Source organism: Salvelinus sp. IW2-2015, linkage group LG26, assembly GCF_002910315.2.
Source record: "Salvelinus sp. IW2-2015 linkage group LG26, ASM291031v2, whole genome shotgun sequence".
Lineage (NCBI taxonomy): Eukaryota > Metazoa > Chordata > Actinopteri > Salmoniformes > Salmonidae > Salvelinus > Salvelinus sp. IW2-2015.
Genome location: NC_036866.1, coordinates 21,702,149 through 21,714,818, shown reverse-complemented (window position 1 = coordinate 21,714,818; position 12,670 = coordinate 21,702,149). Strand labels below are relative to the sequence as shown.

General features: G+C 42.9%; 1 protein-coding gene across 2 annotated transcripts in view; it reads left to right on the top strand.

The window, feature by feature from the left end:
• Window positions 1-12,670, top strand: part of necab2 (N-terminal EF-hand calcium binding protein 2) — a 129,911-nt gene that overhangs the window by 34,143 nt on the left and 83,098 nt on the right. The gene's annotated exons all lie outside the window — the stretch shown is intronic.

Genomic DNA, 12,670 nt, shown 5'->3' with positions numbered 1-12,670 from the left:
TCAGCTCTAGCAAACACCATAAAACGAGTCCTCTAATTGAAGGCAGGATCCAATATTTAAAGTATTAAGCCCAAGGACACACACACGAACAGCACATGGGGATTTTTAATTATATGAAGACACAAAGGGGATAATCTGCTGCTACAGTTCATACAGTAAATAACCAGTCCCAAATAATAGAATGTAAACTGACATATGATAAACCTGCTAAACTCAGGTTAACATGTCACAATCAGCTTTATTCGCCAAATACATTTGCATGTACAGGAATTTGACTCTGTGAAATGGTGTTAGCAAAATAAACAGAATATACAGAAAGACGATAAACAGAATATACTGACAAAATATATAGACACAGAATTTCCACAGATCCACATACACTATGAACACTAAGCTAAAAACTGTAGACTACACTATGAAAACTATAAGCTACATTTTAAATTATGCAAGAGATGTGCAAAGAATAATGTGCAGTTCTGTGATGATAGTGCAGGGTGCAAAGTCCATGGATGAGAAGACCATCGTGGAATAGGTGGCCGGACGGTGAGGGCAACGGTGCAGGGGAAGGAACTGTTCAGGTGGCGGGAGGTTTTGGTCTTTGGAAGAGGGGGTGGAAGGGGTCGGCGATGATCTTTCCTGCATGCTTCCTTGCCCTGGAGTCGTGCAGGAGATTGATGGAGGGCAGGTGGCAGCCAATGACCCTCACAGAAGCCCAGACAATCCGTTGCGGTGATCGAGGAGGTGAGGATGGAATCGATGATGGCTGTTTAGCACTAAATCAGTACACACAGCACTCAAAGGAGGACTGAGGACAAAACAAAGCCATGCATTCACCAAACATTGCGCTGATGAAAACTGATTTGTTTTATAATAATTATCTGATTGGGAACTACCATTGTCTATCACCCTCAAAATCAACTCTGGACCTCCAAAGCCAGTTCCACTCCTTTTTTTCATTGTTACCCTCTAATCAGGGACTGATTTTAGACCTGGGACACCAGGTGGGTGCAATTGATTATCAAGTAGAACAGAAAACCAGCAGGCTCCGGACCTCGTAGGGTAAGAGTTGAATACCCCATGTCTATTAATTACAGAATCTCAAATTATTTCAATTTGGCATATTCACCCCCCCCCCCCCACCCCATATATACAGTACCAGTCAAATGTTTGGAAACACCTACCCATTGCAGGGTTTTTGTTTATTTTTACTATTTTCTACATTGTAGAATAATAGTGAAGACATCAAAACTATGAAATAACACATAAGGAATCATGTAGTAACCAAAAAAGTGTTAAACAAATCCAAATATATTTTAGATTCTTCAAAGTAGCCACCCTTTGTCTTGATGACAGCTTTGCACATTCTTGGCATTCTCTCAACCATGCCAAGTCATGAGGAATGCTTTTCCAACAGCCTTGAAGGAGTTCCCACATATGTTGAGCACTCGTTGGCTGCTTTTCCTTCACTCTGCGGTCCAACTCATCCCAAACCATCTCAATTGGTTTGAGGTCGGGTATTTGTGGAGGCCAGGTCATCTGATGCATCTGATGCAGCACTCCATCAGTGAAATAGCCCTTACACAGCCTGGAGGTGTGTTTTGGGTCACTGTTCTGTTGAAAAACAAATCATAGTCCCACTAAGCGCAAACCAGATGGGATGTCGTATCGCTGCAGAAMGCTGTGGTAGCCATGCTGGTTAAGTGTGCCTTGAATTTTAAATAAATCACTGACAGTGTCACCAACAAAGCACCATCACACCTCCTCCTCCATGTTTCACGGTGGGAACCACCCATGTGAAAGTCATCCGTTCACCTACTCTGCGTCTCACAAAGACACGGCGGTTGAAACAAAAAATGTCAAATTTGGACTCATGATACCAAAGGACAGATTACCACCAGTCTAATGTCCATTGCTCGTGTTTCTTGGCCCAAGCAAGTGTCTTCTACTTATTGGTGTCCTGTAGTAATGGTTTCTTGGCAGCAATTCAACCATGAAGGCCTGATTCACGTAATCTCCTCTGAACAGTTGACGTTGAGATGTGTCTGTTACTTGAACTCTGTGAAGCATTTATTTGGGCTGGTAACTCTAATGAACTTATCCTCTGCAGCAGAGGTAACTCTGGGTCTTCCCTTCCTGTGGCGGTCCTCATGAGAGCCAAATTCATCAAAGCGCTTGATGGTTTTTGCGACTGCACTTGAAGACATTTTCAAAGTTCTTGACATTTTCCGTATTGACTGACCTTCATGTCTTAAAGTAATGAAGGACTGTCGTTTCTCTTTGCTTATTTGAGCTGTTCTTACCATAATATTGACTTGGTCTTTTACCAAATAGGGCTATCTTCTGTATACCACCCCTACCATGTCACAACACAACTGATTGGCTCAAACGCATTAAGAAGGAAAGAAATTCCACAAATTAACTTTTAACAAGGCACACCTGTTAATTGAAATGCATTTCAGGTGACTACCTCATGAAGCTGGTTGAGAGAATGCCAAGAGTGTGCAAAGCTGTCATCAAGGCAAAGGGTGGCTACTTTGAAGAATCTCAAATATACAATACTATAAATATATTTTGCTTACTTCATGATACCACGTGTTATTTCATAGTTTTGATGTCTTCACTATTTTTCTACAATGTAGAAAATAGTTTTTTATTTTTTTAAATGAGTTGGTGTCAAATTTTTGACTTGCCAGCAGCATACCACCCTGCATACCACTGCTGGCTTGCTTCTGAAGCTAAGCAGGGTTGGTCCTGGTCAGTCCCTGGATGGGAGACCAGGTGCTGCTGGAAGTGGTGTTGGAGGGCCAGTAGGAGGCACTCTTTCCTCTGGTCTAAACAAAGATCCAAATGCCCCAGGGCAGTGATTGGGGACACTGCTCTGTGTAGGGTGCTGTCTTTCGGATGGGACGTTAAACGGGTGTCCTGACTCTCTGAGGTCATTAAAGATCCCATGGCACTTATGTAAGGTAGGGTGTTAACCCCGGTGTCCTGGCTAAAATTCCCAATCTGGCCCTCAACCATCACGGTCACCTAATAATCCCCAGTTTACAATTGGCTCTTTCATCCCCCTCCTCTCCCCTGTAACTATTCCCCAGGTCGTTGCTGCAAATGAGAACGTGTTCTCAGTCAACTTACCTGGTAAAATAACGGTAAAAAAAAATAAAAAAAAATAAAAAGTAGAAATAAAGACATTAAGGATGTTCTCTCAAGTGTGCTGTTTAGTAGGTAGCACGTTTAGGCCTGCCTCTTTAAATGTTTGCTGTTGTGGCTTCCATTAAGGTTCATGGAATTTGCTACTCAACCATCATAGCTAATGCTATTTTCTCCTATGTGTTTTATGCCTCTCTCTCTCAGCTGTACCATCTGTGAAGTTCTCCTACTGTAGCAAGCTTGGTTGCCAGCTGTAGCAAGAGAGTTGTATACATGTGGCAGTGTACAGTATAGCCCTATAAGTATCCACAAGTATAGTAGTATGTGTCCACTGAGACAAGTGACTGAGATTCTCAGAGCAATTTATCTCAAATGCATTGATGTGAATATAACCTTTTATAGTAGCTTGAGGACATTTTCCTATCGCAGTAAAAGGCCTGTGTCTCACCAGTGATCTCAGAATGTCTTCCTCTGCCTCCTGCAGGGTGGATATACAGTATTTACGTAGCCTAACACCACTATCATATGCCATCCTACTGGCAGTACTGTCACTGGCAGCCTGGGGGAGGGAGTGGGCAGAGACCGCCCTATCCGAAACTCCTCTCCAGCGATCGCTCACAGCAAGGATCACGATTCTCCATTTAATTATGTGCTCATTTAACTGGAAGAGAGTGAGGACTGCCAGCAGGGGAGACGTTATGAAATAACGAGATTCAGCAAAACTGTTGTTGAAGCCATTTGGTTGTTGCTGCGGGGGGACTGTGCTGAACACAGGTTCATGCAGCATACAGTCTGAGATAAACTGTATACTGTAGATACAGTACCTGTGCAGTACACACAGTGAATGCACACTGTCAATGCATAAGAACATGCATACCAGCAAAATAAGTGCTTGCCTGTAGTATTATTATTTTATTTTACTTTCATACTAAAATTAAGCAATAGTTCCCAGTTGAATCATCAATGGGACCTTTCTGCTCAAAGCCTCTTAGAAACAAACAGATAGTCTCTCTGACCTTCTTACTAACCAGAACAAACAAACCACTCAATACAACAGGATTACAGCACTGCACTGTGTGTCCTGGCATAGATTACACCATATATGCCATTTAGCAGACGCTTTTATCCAAAGCGACTTACAGTCAGTGGTGGAAACAGCACTAAATTGTCATACTTGAGTAAAAGTAAAGATACCTTAATAGAAAATGACTCAAGTAAAAGTAAAAGTCAGCCAGTAAAATACTACTTCAGTAAAAGTATTTGGTTTTAAAAATACCTAAGTATCAAAAGTAAATGGAATTGCTAAAATGTGCTTAATTAAGTATCAAAATCTAAAAGTATAAATCATTTCAAATTCCTTATTACGCAAACCAGACAGCACAATTTTCTTGTTTTTTTTTATTGACGGATAGCCAGGGGCACACTCCAACACTCAGACATAATTTACAAACGAAGCATGTATGTTTAGTGAGTCTGCCAGATCAGAGGCAGTAGGGATGACCAGGGATGTTCGCTTGATAAGTGTGTGAATTGGACAATTGTCCTGTCAAAATGTAATGAGTACTTTTGGGTGTCAGGGAAAATGTATGGAGTAAAAAGTACATCATTTTATTTAGGAATGTAGTGAAGTAGAAGTAAAAGTTGRCAAAAATATAAATAGTTAAGTAAAGTACAGATACCTCCAAAAAATGACTGAAGTAAAAATACTTTAAAGTACTACTTAAGTACTTTACACCACTGCGTTCAGTCATGCATGCACCCAGATCGACCAAGGGTGTCAGGTAGCAGGATGGAAGAGGAGAGGCGACAGGGTGGCTGAGTTAGACTGAAGGTGGCGGTTAGAATCAGCCTTGGTCGATTTGGGTGCATGCAATTTCATCATCATCAGCTCTTTCTCTCTATCCTTCACATTTATTTTAGAGAACAGGGGTTGGTGACAGTCAATGAAGGGCTAACATGAGATAATGACATTAAGGAAGATTTGAAATATAAATAATATGATTGACATGCCTGGTAAGTGGCCAGAGTGTTGAGATTATCTCTGTTTGTTCTTGGCGAGGTATGTAAACCATCCTGAGGGTAATCTAACTGTGTGTTTCTGTTAATGACTGCCCTTTCTGTGCTCTCACTAATGAGCTGCGGTCATGATGGTGTCAATCACATGACATGGGGGATGGCTGTATGTGATGTGCTTCTCTGCGCCAGGGCTCAGCAGGGTCTCTGTCCAAATGACATTTGGATGCCTGGTAATTAACCAGGCTGCCTTGCTGTGTGTCTGTTTGTGTGTGTGTCTCAGAACTCTGTGTGATATCACAAAATTGTGTGTGTGTGTGTGTGTGTGTGTGTCTCAGAATTCTGTGTGATATCACAAAAGTGTGTGTGTGTGTGTGTGTGTGTGTGTGTCTCAGAATTCTGTGTGATGTTACAAAATGAAACCTCCACAAAGGTAGACTTTGAGAATGGTAAAAAATGTCATAGGTCGAGCCTTAGAGGAAAAACAGCCCTCCACCTCTTCCTCTCTCTCTTTTTCTCCCATGGCCATGACCACTGTTGTTCAGGAGCAACTTTTATCACTGAAGGAGACTTTTGTCCCTCCAAATGATGCCCCCCCCCCCCAGCATGTGGAGACCTTGACCTAACAAAGGATAATTGCCTTGACATCTACAGGAGACAGGAGTACAGCAGTGGCAGCCTGTAGTCAAGTTGAAAGAACTCATTGCAGCAGCTGTACCCTTTCTCTAGTCCAGGGTTTCATCAACTATGGGTCGGGACCCAAAGTGGGCCCTGGGTCACGGGTTATGAGACTATGCCTATAATCACACACAATTTCTTCTTAATTTGGGGGAGGACGGTGAATTTCTCATTTGGGTCTCGAGCTGAAAAAGTGTCCGAACACCTGCTCTAGACAATGACTTTGAGGGGACTCCCCGTTATATTCCAAGTGCATCTAGTGGTCAAGTAGGGTGTATAGTTTCAGCCAACAAAATGGGCGAGGGAGGCACGGGGAGTGTTGTCAACAGCATTGGCACAGAATTGGCAGTTATGGTGGTGGAAGGGGGTACACATACTTTATGTCTGTAGCACGTTATCCACAGACCAATTTCAGTGCCAATTTTGTACTGTATATGTTGTGTTGCCTCGGCTGCTTTCACAGACTTATTTTTCTCTCTGACTATGAAGAGTTTAGAATTTAAACTGGCACAGTACAGTGCATGATGCAACAGTGATAACAAGAAAGTAGTCTGACCCTTGTTGTTGAAGATGTCAATCTCATATCGAGGATTGCAGTAATAGCACTGTGTGAGGTCTGAGGGTGAAGTGACAGCTTGTAGAAGAGCTTTGAAACTTTTCAATTGACTTTATTAGAATGTCCACTCCCCACCAACCTCCCAGTGCCCAGTTGCCCCTAGTTACAGCACTCTGGAATCCTTCTTCTCCCATGAGGCCATTCAGCTCGCTGTTACCATGGCGTCACATTCATCCCTCTAAAATTGCATACAGTATCTCCAGATGGCTGAATGCTTTAATGAAATGAAAATCCAATCCAAGGTCAGATCCTGGCCTTATCTCATGTGTATTATATCTCCATACAGGTTTGTATCTGCTGATTGAGTAGCACATCCTACATTGTTTTATTCAGAATGTTCATTAACCGTGTAACGATCCTTCCCTTTGCCCTTACCTCATGGAAGACCTGCCATTGAACAGTAGCCTGGTTTAATTAAATCGTTCCTTCCAGGGATTTTTCTTCATGTCTGTTGGTTTCAAAGTGCATGTCCAGTCCAATGTATTCAAATGCTTTCACTACTTCACAGACTAAGGATTTTCACAACACAGCATGAACCAAAAAATAATTGAAAATGTTTCATCCTCTGAGGAAATAAAAGTGTCTTACTAGATTAGTGCTCCTCTGAGTGAGTGGGAGTAGAACGTGGGATGTTATTATTGTCTACAGTCCAGTGTATTGATGGGCTATTCAAATTCTCTCCATTTACACCCCCCTCCTCCTTTCTTTCTTTTTCTCTCTTTTACCCCCTCCTTGGTCTGTAATGTTCCAACTTCCAAGTGACATTTCTAGTACAATATTAGATATCTCCATATTGCCAATTCTAAAGGCCATTTAGAGACTTCATTTAACCTACGGAGGAAAAAACCTTCTGGTTGTGAAATACGTTTTTTAACAGCAAATGACCATAATGCAGCAAAACTACCACCATACGACCTCCTTTGTGCCCTCAACATTCTATATTATATTATTAACCATATAACATAATTACTCAACATACAGTGCATTCGGAAAGTTTTCAGACCCCTTGACTTTTTCCACATTTTGAGACGTTACAGCCTTATTCTAAAATGTATAAACTTAAAAGAAAATCCTCATCAATCTACACACAATACCCCATAATGACAAAACACAAACATATTTTTTATTTTTTGCTCATTTATAAAAAATAAAAACAGAAATATCTTATTTACGTAAGTATTTAGACCTTTTGCTATGAGACTCGAAATTGAGCTCAGGTGCATCCTGTTTCCATTGATCATCCTTGAGATTGATTGATTGGAGTCCACCTGTGGTACATTCAATTGATTAGACATAATTTGGAAAGGCACACACCTGTCTATATAAGGTCCCACAGTTGTCAGTGTATGTCAGAACAAAAACCAAGCCATGAGGTCGAAGGAATTGTCCGTAGAGCTCCGAGACAGGATTGGGTCAAGGCACAGATCTGGGGAAGGGTACCAAAACATTTCTGCAGCATTTAAGGTCCTCAAGAACACAGTGGCTTCCATCATTCTTAGATGGAAGAAGTTTGGAACCACCAAGACTCTTCCTAGAGCTGGCCGCCCCGACAAACTGAGCAATCGGGGGAGAAGGGCCTTGGTCAGGGAGGTGACCAAGAACACAATGGTCACTCTGACAGAGCTCCAGAGTTCCTCTGTGGAGATGGGAGAACCTTCCAGAAGGACAACCATCTCTGCAGCACTGCACCAATCAGGCCTTTATGGTAGAGTGGAAGCCAGACTGAAGCCATTCCTCAGTAAAAGGCACATGACAGCCCGCTTGGAGTTTTCCAAAAGGCACCTAAAAGTCTCTCATACCATGAGAAACAAGATTCTCTGGTCTGATGAAACCAAGATTGAACTCTTTGGCCTGAATGCCAAGCGTSACGTCTGGAGGAAAACATTTTAAAACCAGTTTTTACTTTGTCATTATGGGGTATTGTGTGTAGATTGATGAGTGAAAAAAATAAATAATGATCAGTTTTAGAATAAGGCTGGAACGTAACAATATGTGGAAAAAGTGAAGGGGTCTGAAAACTTTCCGAATGCACTGTAAAGCCACATTATTGACCATGAGACATTATAACTGACCATAATGACCATGAGACATCATTCGTGAAAATGAAATCTCCCCTGACCATGGAATGGTGTTAGGAACCATCAGAGTCCTTCTCCCATCGCTGCATGAATCTTCATCAACTTGACACATTGCTATTTTTGACTATAAAGCATAATTACTTAAAACAGCATTATGGATATTTGCATGCACATACACATACACATACCATGTAGCAGGAGTAGTGTAGATTACATCTGAGTAATATTGGGTTATTGTTAATGAATTGATCCTGTACGCACGTACGCTGCGCGTGTGCACACATGCACAATTTGTACTGGGCAGTGACTCTTGTTGATCTACTTGATTGATGATGATTACATGAAAGTCTGTGCCATTTGAATCAGATCTTAGCCGCTGAATAAGAGGAAATGGTGATCATTTATTAAAGCTTCTTCACCCATCATAATCTCCATAAAAAGCCTTAATGTACTTACTGGATTATTATCTTTGATCATGCTAAATTTCCCATTGGTAGTCTGAGCACAGTGTCCTTTGTTATGATTTTGGGGGTGACTGATTTTGTATGTTGCGATAAGATTGGTTTGACTTCTTAGTAAGTATATTAGGATCCGATTGGTTGGGAGTGCTGTGTGTGCTCGGCTTCTATTGGCAGGTTGCCTGTGCTGTGGGCTACTGTTCAGAGGTGTTCAGTTTAATCCGTTCACCACAGCCTCATCCAGGCCACTCTGAGACCATGTAGCAGGAGTAGTGTAGATTACATCTGAATAATATTGGGTTATTGTTAATGAATTGATCCTGTCAGTGACGCTGCTGATCATAATGATGCAGGGTAGGGATGGGATGCAGTAATCAGGGTTGCGCTCCCCCCCTGTTCCCATCATGACATGACAGATGGTAGCCACTCAGAGGAGACATGGGACTTATACTATAGATTACTCAATCTCTGTCTCTACCAAGCTCTGTACTGTAGGAGTCTGCAGTATCACCACTTAAATAAAACCACTAATGATACAGTATGTTGATGTATGCTTCACACCAACGCTAAATTATTGTATGTGGTAACATTTGTTGGTGAACATCTGTCCTGTGAGGAGATTAGTGTATTTCTTTATCGTGGCAGACAGGGCAGGTTTGGCTGTGCTGATTTGATGGACGGCAATAAGGAAAGCTGACAGCCTTGTGAGAGCCATTTGTGTTCCTCATTTATCAGCCAAAGCAGGTCTCTGGGACCGGCCCTGGCTCTGTGTGGGGCCGATCCTCGTTGTGCGTGCACACACGCTATCATTTTCAGACTCTCTCTCACTCTCTATGTATTTATTAGGATCCCCATTGTAGCAGCTACTCGTTCTGGGCTCTAAAGACGAATGAGACAATTATCACAACAAAACAACAGCCTACATCGTAACAATACATTATACTATACATTGTTACATTATAACTCTATTACAAATGTACAATATTACAATGTGTGGGTGTGTAGAGTCCATGTGTCAGTGTGTGTGTGAGTTCTCGTTGTTTTAAGATGTAAGTTACTTCATATGGAAGAGTTCCATGTAGTCGTGGCTCTATGTAGTACTGTGCATTTCCCAGAGTCTGTTCTGGACTGTGAAGAGACCCCTGGTGTCAGCTCTTGTGGGGTAAGTTATGGGTGTCTGAGCTGTGTGCTAGTCGTTTGAACAGACAGCTCGCTGCTTTCAACATGTCAACACCTCTCACAAAAACAAGTAGTGATGCAGTCAATCTCTTCTCTTCTTTGAGCCAGGAGAGATTGACATGCGTGTTATTGATATTAGCCCTTTGTGTACATTTAAGGGCCAGCCGTGCTGCTCTGTTCTAACTGTAATTTGCCGATGTCCTGCTTTGTGGCACTTCACCATATAACTGAGCAGTAGTCCAGGTGTGATAAAACCTGTAGGACTTGTTTTGTTGATTGTGATGTCAAGAAAGCAGAGCAGCACTTTATCACGGACAGACCTCTCCCCATCTTAGCTACCGTTGATTCATCGGTGTCCACATCACCACACCACACACACACACACACACACACACACACACACACACACACACACACACACACACACACACACACACACACACACACCTTCACTTTCAGACACTCCCAACCACAACTTTTTCTCTAATAAAATGTCCCGTCAATCCATCAGGGGAAGATATTCCTGTGTGTGGTAATCTTGCTTGGCAGGGGGCTATTCTCCTGTTCTGAATTGATGGATCACTAGCACAGACCATCTCAGGCAGGAGATAAAAGCTGTAAAAAGGTCCTTTATTAGTCTAGGACAAAAAAAGGAATTGTAAAGAGAGAAAAGATGGGTCACTGGAAATGGGTCTCTACACTCTTTTCCTGGATTGGGTCATTAGAAATGAGGAAGATGGTGAACAGAGGAAAAGGGGAGAGATGCACAGGAGTCTGGTTGCCATGACAACCTGGAAGCCCAGCACCCCAACAAATTATGATAAAGGATAGAAATGAAATAGAGAGTCTATGTCTGTTCTTATTCTTAGAAGAGTGCAGGATGTGAGAGCCCTGCTGGAAGTAAAAGTGCTAATTGCATCCCTTTTATCTGTAGCAGCGAGGTCTGCAAAGTGTCATCCGTATTGCCGTCTGCCCACTCAGACACATTAGCAGAACCGTTCCCATCTGTCTGATGTACCCCTGTCTGTCCTCACTAACTCCCCACACTTCCTCCCCACACACACATCACATTTTATTACAAAATAACACCACTGGCTATGAGGTCTTTTCATTGCTTTGAATCTAATCTGGGCTCTATCGGAAAAACGTGACCATCTGAGCAGAGCTTTTCATGCAGCTTGGGGTTTATACTGTGTCTTTATCAGATCCGGATGCTTGCATACTGTATGAGTTATAGTCCACCTATCAGCCTGGAACACAGAGAATGTTATTCCCTTTCCCGTTGGTGAACATAGATAACACTGGAACCAGAGATCTGCCCACATCAGAACCTGATGTCCAGCCCATATCCCACTGTACCCACTGAGCTGCAGTAGTGGCCATATCCTCCAGGCCATATCCTCCAGCACACTCTAATTTGGAGAAGATAGGGCTGGGCTGGCGTGCTTCTTCATGCGCATGGTATTCCTTAGTGGGAGTACTGCGGTAAAAGTGGGTCAGTGTTTAATTAACTGCTGGTACAGTTGTGCTGTTCTGAGACTCTACTGCCTCGTATGGAAACAGGGTAAGACAGGGGGACACAGAAGAGAGGTGGAGACGAGCCTGTGTTTAGTAGAAAGATGTTTCTCCTCTGTATCCATCCTCACCCTCTGTTCCAGCAGTTCACTCAGCTCTTAAGTGCCTATGCCTGTCTCTCAGTCGCAAATAAGAGATACATGACAGTGACAGTGGAGAGAGGAGAGAGAGGGGGACAGAAAGAGCAATGATGAAGGTAGAGAGAATAGAAAGAACAGGGGAGGGATATCAATAGTATAGAGAGGAGGGCAGAAATAGAGAGATGGTGAGAGAGAGATGGAGGGAGAAAGAGAGAGGGGAGCGTGCTAATGCAGCCAAGAATGAGGGCCAGTTTTAATTCAAAGGACCAGATTCAAAAGCTTTTCCCTTTAAATGTCCCAATAGTTCTGTTAGGCGGCAATAACGAAAACCACTCTCTTTATTTTGGCTTGCACGGTAGTCATTTTCTTACACTGGAGATTAGAGCCTACAATGGCTCCAATAGCCAAAAGTCCAGTTGAACAGCTTCAAGGGCAAGTGGTTTCTCATTCACGTGGTGCGCCAGGCCACAGCATGGCTCCACAGACTCCTATAGTCCTAATAATGCTGACTGGAGTCCTCCTGGCTGGGGCCTGGAGTCTGGTTCTTGGGGCTGGGCCCGAGGGCTAAGTTTGAGGGCTAGGACCTGGCCTGGTTCTGGGGTCTTAGTCTGGTTCTAGTTCTGATCTTGGGTGTAGGGCCTCTCACTGGGTACAGAGTGGCTCAGTGGGAGCCTGATGGATCAGGAGCCAGCTCTCTCCAGGTCCAGATGCCTGTTCAGCCCTTGTAGTAGTACTGCACATCATTCTGGAATCAATAATTACTGATCCGCAGAGAGCTGACCAGTCTGTAACAAAAGCTCTGCAAGTGGTGGCCTCTCAAATGATTTTCACTTTGTTGATCTT